Below are 9,563 nucleotides of genomic sequence, written 5' to 3' on the forward strand. Positions count from 1 at the left end.
GTAAGATGTTTTTAATTGCAGTTTCCAGTCAAATAAATAGGCTAACCGCGCATTTGTTTTTTAAATCCTCTCTTCCTCACTGTTATCGTGCCTGTGCAAAACTGGATACAGGGCTGTCTTTTCTTTCCTATACTTTACATGCTTCTACAGATGTTGGCCTTTCAAATACATTTTTTTATAAGCATGGTCCAATCGATCAAAAAAAAAAAAAGATAATAATAAAGACAAAAAGGACATACACTGAACTGTCATAATTCTTTTTGCAAAGCAGGTCCCCTCCCCCTTTGTCTAGTCATACTTGCCTGTGATTTCACATGATTCACGCAGCATTGTGTAGCCTGTGTGCGTCTGTATGTGCAGTTCATTTCAGAGTGGTTACTGTATTTGAAGTTGGCGGTTGTAAAAGCAAGGTAAGATATTTTAAAATTGAGGCGTGTTTTTACTACAAAAGTATGTTTAATTTGTTCTAAAATACTGCTGTAGTACTAGTAGATACCACTTTTTTCACCTCACGAAAAATAAGTCAAACAAGATTACAGCTCTTAATTAGATTAATAATTAGGTGAAAAATGAACTGAAACCTTGAAGGAAGCCGGTAAGGTTGCCTGCGCTATGTTTTGCTGCTTTTTGCTTTGCTGTGGTGAAAGAAAAAGTTGTCTTCGATTGAGTTATTGAACATAGAAATTGCAATAAAATTCTCTGAATATTATTATTTCTTAATGTCTTGTTTAATGATAAACCGAGAGACGTTGCTTAAAATGAAGGCACTATTACTATATGAGTTAAAATCATTTTAAAATTTAAAGATTTTCTTTTTCACAAGCTATCAACAACAGCAAAAAAACATACATTCCACACCTCTTTACTGATTAAGGCTGGATCTTTTTTTCCCTCTTCAAACGCAAGATGAAGATTTAAAAAAAATATATATATATATATATTTCTTTGTTATTGTTCAAAGATGTTTCAGAGATACAACATTTTATTCTTTCTATATTTTATACATTTATAAATAAGTAAATACATTAATGAACATCAAATATGGATGCAGTTAATTTATCAAGTTAATTATAAAACGCTTTACTGTCGTTACCAAAAACATGTAGAAATTGAGAACAAAGTAATACAATTTGCCTTCATTATGCAATTAACAACATGTTTTCAGTGGATTTGGTTTATTTTTACTTAAATAGTTTCTCTGCATAAATAGTTGAATGGTAAATACAGATATAATAACAATTCTAAGAAATTGTAAAGATTGCTGTGTGTACGTTTTATAGTATTGTGTGTTTTTTTTTAGTAACAAAAATTAAATCTTTAAAATAAGGTATACTATGTATGAATTTAAAATAATTATTAAATTGTAATTAATTTGTGTATACTTAAAGCATGTTCTAAGATTATTTCTGTTAAATGTGATAATTATGTAAGTCGTATTCTTTTGTATACAATATATTACAGTATACACTATTTTAAAGATTTTATTTTTGTTAGTAATTATATCTTCACTTGTATTCTTTAGTATACGCCTGTGCTATTTCCGATAAACTCCTTGACAATATTTCTGCTTTTGTTTCAGACCGAACAGAAGGTGGTCTTCATCCGAAGAATCATCTGACGGTGATGAACTTCTTCAAAGGATCTTGAACAAACACAGAAGCAAGAGTAGAGCACTGCCAAACACTGAGTCTGCACCTGAACCTCATGCATTACCTGCTCCCAGACCCAAACACCAGAATGTGCGCCAGAATCCCACCAGCACACCACAAGACACATTGAAAAGGATGCGGCTGGAGTGTGGGTCTTTACCAGCCTTGGAAACACCACAGCTTATGTTACCTTCAAGTAAGGCAGTTGAAATGTAATTTTGCTTGTGGGGTTAACAAAAAACTAAAAATTAATGTTTAAAATAAAAAGTGAAAAGATTATTTTTGTAATTGCTTCTAACTAAAGAAACTGTTGTGAAAGGATGCTTTAACCCTTTGCGGTCCTATGTCGGACCTGGTCCGAAATTGCAATTATTCCTATCCGGTCCAATGTTGGACCCTGTCCGACATCATCAAAAAGACGCTTTTCTAGTCGTTTTTTCTCCGGAAAAAGCCGAGAAAACCATTCAATGGCAGAGTGAGACCAATAGGAGCCGAGAGAAGCCAAAAAAAAAAATTGGCGGATCTCACGAATACAGATAGCCCCGACACCACATAGATAACACAGACATAAACAAACAAAGAATATCACAGATATTTGCAGAGCTTTTTTAGATGTTATAGTAATAAAATAATGACTTGGATCGCATTATTTAGGAGTTTGGTGATAAAACGAGTGATCAGGGAATGATTTATCGGTATGTACTATTATTAAGACGTATGTGAAAAATATAGCGAACAAGGGGTGGGGCGAGGCTGGAGATGCAGTACTGAGTGTCCTGTTGATATGCAGTGCCTTTCAAACCTGTTTTAATGTGAAAAGAATACTTTTAAACAGCGTGTCTAAAATAAACTGTGAGTGTGAAAATAAATTGGACCTGACGCAGCTGAGACGTGCTGAATATGTGGACCGCAAATTTTGGAAGTACATTCATTTTAACGGAGTTAATGCATCCTGCAAGGGAGAGAGACAAATTTGACCAACGGGCAAAGCTTTCTTTTATTTTGTTAAACAACGGTATACAATTTTATTTGAACAGTTTAGAGATGGAGGGAGTGAGTGACAGTGACCTCAAGGTATGTGAACTTATCCTTAGTAATCTTGAAGGGAAATGTATCAAACAGGCTTTGCTTAGCACAGAGATTGATAGGGAGTTTATAACCTGAGAATTTACCAAACTGCTCCAGTGTGGAGAGAACGTGGGGCAGTGATGAAACTGGGTCTGTGATATATAGTAGTAGATCATTTGCATGAAACAAAATCCTATGTTCCCGCTCCGCTTTAACAATTCCCTGAATGTCCTGATCGCTGCGGAGACAGATAGACAGAGGTTCAATGGCTATTGTAAACAATAGGGGGGAAAGTGGACAGCCTTGGGCAAAAGCTTTTGCAAGTATTTTAAAATCCACATCTAAGCGAGAGATAGGGCGATATGATCCACAGTGGAGGGGGTCTTTATCTTGTTTGAGTAATAGCGATATGGAGGCTTGATAGAATGTAGGAGGTAAGGACCCAGAGGAAAAGCACTCAGAGAAGACAGAGCTCAATAGAGGAGACAACTGAACACTGAACTTTTTAAAAAAATTCAACAAGGAACCCATCTGGGCCTGGTGCTTTACAACTCTGCATAGCTTTAATTGCTTGAGTAATTTCCTCGGTTGTAAGAGGTTGCTGTAGATATTCTTTAGATTGCAAATCAATAGAAGGGCTATCCAATTTCTCAAAGAAGGCATCTATTAAGGATGGCTCATCAGTCACCTCTGATTTATAGAGTATAGAATAAAAGTTTTTGAATTGATTATTGATCTCTTTTGGGTGTACTGTGGTTGAGCCTGCTTGTGTGTAAATCTGAGAAATTAGATTAGAAGCTTCAGACTGACGAAGTTGGTTTGCCAGAATTTCGCTGTTTTTGTCACCGTGTTCATAAACAACATGTCGTAATTTCATCAGCAGTTGTTCTGTATGTCTTGAGGAGAGGAGATCGAACTCAGCATTTAACATGTACATCTTTGTACCGTTCCGGAGTGGGAAAAATGGCGTATTTCTTGTCAACCTGCAGAAGTTGATCGGTAAGCTTTGCAAGTTTATCTATGTGGGATTTATTTGCCTGAACTGTATAGGAAATTATCTGGCCTCGTGTGTAAGATTTAAGGCTTTCCCATAGTGTATAAGCAGAGCTCTCCGGTGTACTATTAATTTCTAAGAACGTACTTAGTTGGGAAGAGATAAATTCAATACATGTTTTGTTAGATAACCAAATGGGGTTTAAACACCAAGGAGAGCGTGGTCTTGCTTGTTCAGGTAGGACCAATTCCAAAAGTACAGGAGCATGATCAGAGATTACTATCCCTTGGTAGGAGCAAGAACTGAGGAGTGGGAGTAGTTTGTTATCAATGAAAAAGTGGTCGATACAAGAGTATGTGTGATGTACATGTGAACAAAATACTGTCTAGAATTAGGGAATAAAAAGTGCCAGGGGTCAGATACCTTGTACGTATCCAGAAAACTCTGTATTTGTCTCAGCAGATCTGGAGACAGATGGACTTGGAGAAGAATGATAATGAGGTTGTAAAACACAATTCCTATCGCCACCTAATATTAAAAGATGAGTGTGAAGATTAGGTAAATTGGAAAACCATTTAGTAAAAAACTGATGGTCATCCCAGTTTGGAGCGTATACATTAGCTAAAACAATGGGAGTGTTGTACAGTTTACCAGTCACAATGATATAACGTCCCTCTGAGTCTGCTATCACTTAGAAGGAAGACAATGGAACATATTTATATATTAGTATGGCTGTAGCCCTTGCCTTTCCATTAAATCTGGAGTGAAACAGCTGCCCCACCCTGCCCCTGCGTATTCGAAAGTGATCTCACGTAGGTAGGTGTGTCTCCTGCAGGAATCCAGTGCCCATTTTAAGTTGCTGAAGGTGTGAAAGCACTTTGTTGTGCTTAACTGGGTGTTTAAGGCCCTTGACTTTCCAACTGATGAATTGAACCGGGGACCCACTGGTAACCATACCACTAGCGGTAGCCATTGTGAAATAGGGACAATACAGAAAGTAAGAATGTGGATCTAAATAAAGGCTTTACTAGTTTCACACTAGGGTTTGATAGACATTTAAACTCAGACCATCTCAAAAAATGAAGCGTCACGTGGCTCATAAAGAGAATAGAAATAAAAGACAAAGCAAAAAGAGGTTAAAAATAAAATAGAGAAAGAGAAAAACAAAACCATCCTTACCCACTCGCAACACCTCCCCAAATGAGGCGAGATCGCTACCCATTCTTATTATTTACTGTCTGTGAATGTAATGGAAAAAGAAACAATACTACATCGCATCAGGCCCCAGAGTCTAAATCTGCAGTTAAACATAGAGTATAGATTAATATATACATCCAGTGTGGACTGAAAAAGAAAATAAAAATGAGTGTTTAAAAATAAAATAAAAAGGATAATAACACCAGCAACAATAATACTAAATAACAACAATAATAATTAATACATACATATATAAAATAATTAAAAAAAACATCTCTCTGTCAGCAACATACAAGTGAGCAAAACAGTTTGTCCCAGCCCTTGATTAGAAAAAAAAACAGCTCTGTGTTGCCAGTGATGTAGAAGTAAATTATCAATATTTCAGCATTATAAAACAAAGGAACTCACTTGCAAATAATTATGTTTTAAATTAGTATAACATCACTTAACTCTTCCCAAATTAAATAAAAGTTAAACCATGGTAGGAATATATGAATAAGAACGACAAGTTCAATTTAAGAATATATACAGATGTGTATACTTCAACCCCACCCAGCATTTTAATGCTGCACATCTTCCCTGTGTTATGCCCCTAATCTAATATAAATGGAATAGCCGGTATGTGAATAACCTAAGTGAGAAGATGAAAACATAACAATAATAGCCATAATAATAATCCTCAGCGGGCACCACAGATATACAAGACAAAACACATTTGGTAGATTCGGCTCAATCTAAAAGTATAAAGTATCCTTCTGAAATGTTAGGGAGGAGGAGGTCGAGGGAGAAAAAATATATATATATATATATATATATATATATATATATACACACACACACACACACACAGATACATTCCTCAAGATATGCTTTCAATCAGTGGTGCTAATAAAATTAGTTAAACTAAATTGAAATTAACCTGCTATTATGGAAAAGCTTCTACCTACTCTCGTTCTCGTATCCAAACATCACTTTGCAGAGTCATGCCCAGCCCCAGATGGAGCGTATGAAAAACATAATCTGCGTAATGTACAATTGTACAATGTAATTCCCAAACTTAGCCAGTAACAGAAACTGGACCCTTTTTTCTTTTTTTTCTTAAATGCCACCTATGAGCCTAACTTTGCCATTGCAACGTTATGTAAAAAGTGAAATACACAATAAGTAAATAGATACAAATAAAAATAAGACGGCATTAAATTCAGAGATTGGGGTCCAACATAAGCAGTTCATGTATTGTCGTTAAATAAAATGAAAGAAGAGTCTTAAGTCATTGTTCCAGCGAGGAGTTGTTGTTGAATCAAAGGCGTGTCAAATCCAAACAAAACACAACGATATTTTCATGCTGAAAAGATCAGAGGGTTTTCTTTTCTCAAGAGTGATTCAGCTGCCTGGACAGATCTGAAGGACCGTGGGCTCCCCTCCAGCTCCATCCGCAGCACAGCAAGATGGCGCAAACTGTAAGTAACCCCGGCTCGCTGTAGTCGTTTCTTCAAGGGAGTAAATGCCATTTGTTTCTTGTGCAGCATCGAGGACATGTTGGGGAAAATCATAATCTTCGAATTACCATACCATAGATCTCCTTTCTTTCAAGCAGCCGCAAGAATGCTGACTTTGTCATTAAAGTGAAGCAATTTAGTAACAAGAGCACAGGGCTTCTCACATTCTGCAGGCCTCCGCTGCAGCGTGCGGTGTGCTCGCTCCATTTCTATGGGATCGCCTTCGGGAAGGCCAAGAATTTTAGGGAGCATTCTTGTAGGAAAGCAAGGCTATTCCCACCCTCGACCCCCTCGGGGAATACAACAAGGCTTAGATTTTTAGGCCTGGCACGGTTCTCTAGGTCGTCCATTTTGTCTTGAACTTCCAAAATAGCTACGTCCCTGCTCTTGTTACATTCGGCTATTTCCTGGTGCAGGTCCAGTATTGCTGCCTCATGGTCCCCATGTCTTGACTCCCGACCCTCTTATTCATAGATTGTAGTTCATGAATTACCTTTTCAATTGAGCTAACAATTTTATGAAGACGGGTGTCGATGGTATCTTGTATTTTGGAGATGCCCTTAACCATTTCAGAAATGAATCACGAAGGGGGTGAAGGCGAGTCAGTGCATCCACGGCTGAGAAAGGTGTCTCTCCCGGGAGGGCTACATCTTTCTTGCTGTCCAGGTTCTTTTTTGGTGGCATAGTTGTATAAATCAGGAAAAAAAAACGGAGTACTTGGGTACTAATAACTACAAATTAAAACACTGTAATATATATTGTTGTCTAACAAAGGATTAACAAGGATTTAGTTGATAGTCTGAAGGAGCTGATGTGGACAGCACGCTGCCATCACACCATCCTAAGTATTGTTTTAAACTGGTAGATGGCCTCCCACTGTACACAAAGTGATACGTATCATTAGTATTTATAAACATCACCGCACTCTATGCCTGGCAGAATAAATTGCCTGTGGAGTATTAGTAAACTTAGTGTTGTATCAGTGGAACTGATCTTTCTATATTACCTTTGAGTATATATTGTACAGTAATATTACTTTTGTATTTGCTGGTGTTGACAAATTGCATTTTTGTTGTATATTGCAGCTGTTGAGAGGCACATTCTGGCCATGTTGCATAGCATACAGGTGCAAGTACAACACGACACTCATGTTCACCAGTCACTAAGCCATGGCCAGAATATGCAATCAACCCTGTTGCAGAAACCGGATGCTGTTGAGTTCCTGCCACTAGAGGGCATGCCCTCACTGGATGCCCTGGAAGACAGACTAATCCAGGAAGTGGATCTGAAGGCGGCAATTTATTTAATGTGCTTTTACACTGCAACACTATGTAAAGCAACTGAAGTGGAGGCAGAAAATTACATCAAGGAGTGGTCTAAGGTTTTTATGAATATGTTAAAAAGTGATATGCTACTGAAAAGTATTAATAATAAAAAATAATTAATCAGATGTTGCATTGAGTTTTCATTGGTGGTATTCAGCATTTCAGATTATTAAACTATACATTGAAAAAATACTGAATGCTTTTCCCCATATTGCAAATAGTAAAGGGTAAGTGGTGGAATTAGCTGGGCATTCAGCAACAATGCAGCAATGATTTTTAGCTGGACATAATTAATAGTTCATTAATATATGTTTCCAGCTCTTCCAAATTTTATTAAGGTTGGGAGTATTCTCAAATGCTACTATTGCTGCGTACTGCCCTGTTCGCTGCTGGCTCACTTTTTGAATACCGTTTTTCTTTTCTGTGCTTCATTTACTGCTATTAACCTTGTTCTTTGTAAAATATTACAGCCCTTCTATGATGTGTATAATGTTATAAATAAAAAGATTTTATTATGATTCTTATAAACGCTGGCTATGCTTCAGATAAAAGGAAGAATATAGTAGGTAATAAAGCTTGCTAGGCTTCAGACTAACGGAAGTATTAGCAGGTAATAAGCGGGTGAAAGGAGGGCCTCTGTCGAACCCTAATATTCAGCATCGTCTGGAGGGTGTGCCTATGAGCAGAGTTATGTTGGACTGATGCTGGCAGCTGATGTCGGGCCGATGTAGAGCCTGCATCTGGGTAGGCATGTTTAAAATTCAAAAGGTAAAGCACAGAACACAGTTATGCTAAAGAATCAAGAAGTGCAGTTACAGCACTTCGGCAGAAACGTTTTGATCAGAAAACTACAAAGCAGCAGCAGCAGGCTGCAGCAGCTCAACCTGGATTCTGTGCTGCACAGTGTGACACGCACGCAAGAGAAAACATGTTACTTTCGTTTTAAATTATAAATGACCTTCATTTTTACAGTTTTGTATGTACATATACCTGTTTGCACACTAGTTTGTTTTGAAATGATTATTTTATTATAGTTTTTCATTTATTTAAGTAGTGCTTTATTTGTGGTAAGTTGTGGTAAATTGTTCATTTAAATACAACGTTGCAGCTGTGCAGTTGTTTGATATGATGTGCTTGAATAAATCTTTTGAGTTGTATCCAATAGTTTGTCTTTCACATTAATACTGATATTTAAATGTTCATAAAACACACATTAACCTTTAAAGCTGAAGTATATTGTAAAAAAAAGGACTGTAGCTTAACAGGAAAGCTTAGTGGCTTCAAATGTAAAGTATACACCTGTAAAAATTATAGTTTTCCCTGCAACCATCACTAAAAGTCAAGCTGATAATGGACCAAAGAGTTAACGCCAACATTCAAGTCAAGTTACCATTGAAAGCCAGGTCATTTTAAACCAATGTCTGAATCTTGTGTTGTGCTTTTGAGTCCCCCCAACTTCCACCTAATTTTTGGCCTCGCCAGGGGAGGGTAGGAAAACTGCTTCTCTGCCTATCTCTCAGTGCTGGACTGAGAGATGTCAATCAGGATTTTGAGGATGCACCAAGTGCCCCAAAATGCGAGGCTGAGCAACAAAACCAAGCAAGTAAAAAATACCATGGTACACTCTAGTCAACTTTTGTTTTATATACTTTAAATAACATTTCTTTTTTAGAATCTGAAGACTTGGAAAACTACATTTGCGTTGCAAAGATAAGTTGGTGTAATTTGTATTTCCTTGGAGAAAGATAATATCCATAAGACTCCAATATGATTTATGTATGGGGGGGAGGGGGGGGGTTACTTTATCACACTATTACTAGATAAGAGTGGC

The 9,563-nt window shown here is 37.1% G+C and overlaps 1 long non-coding RNA gene across 3 annotated transcripts; it reads left to right on the plus strand.

Annotated features, from left to right (window-relative positions):
* Positions 1–284: 284 nt before the first annotated feature.
* On the plus strand, positions 285–7,885 carry LOC131697546 (uncharacterized). 3 transcript variants are annotated; one of them, XR_009307359.1, is made up of 5 exons: positions 285–410; positions 1,580–1,845; positions 3,598–3,716; positions 4,174–6,368; positions 7,493–7,885. It is a non-coding gene; the product is annotated as an uncharacterized LOC131697546 (long non-coding RNA). The 3 variants fall into 3 exon arrangements; XR_009307361.1 differs by having other exon boundaries at positions 3,601–3,716; XR_009307360.1 differs by lacking the exon at positions 3,598–3,716 and having other exon boundaries at positions 6,286–6,368; positions 7,493–7,835.
* Positions 7,886–9,563: the final 1,678 nt, after the last annotated feature.

The sequence above is a fragment of the Acipenser ruthenus genome, chromosome 15 (genome assembly GCF_902713425.1).
Source record: "Acipenser ruthenus chromosome 15, fAciRut3.2 maternal haplotype, whole genome shotgun sequence".
NCBI lineage: Eukaryota > Metazoa > Chordata > Actinopteri > Acipenseriformes > Acipenseridae > Acipenser > Acipenser ruthenus.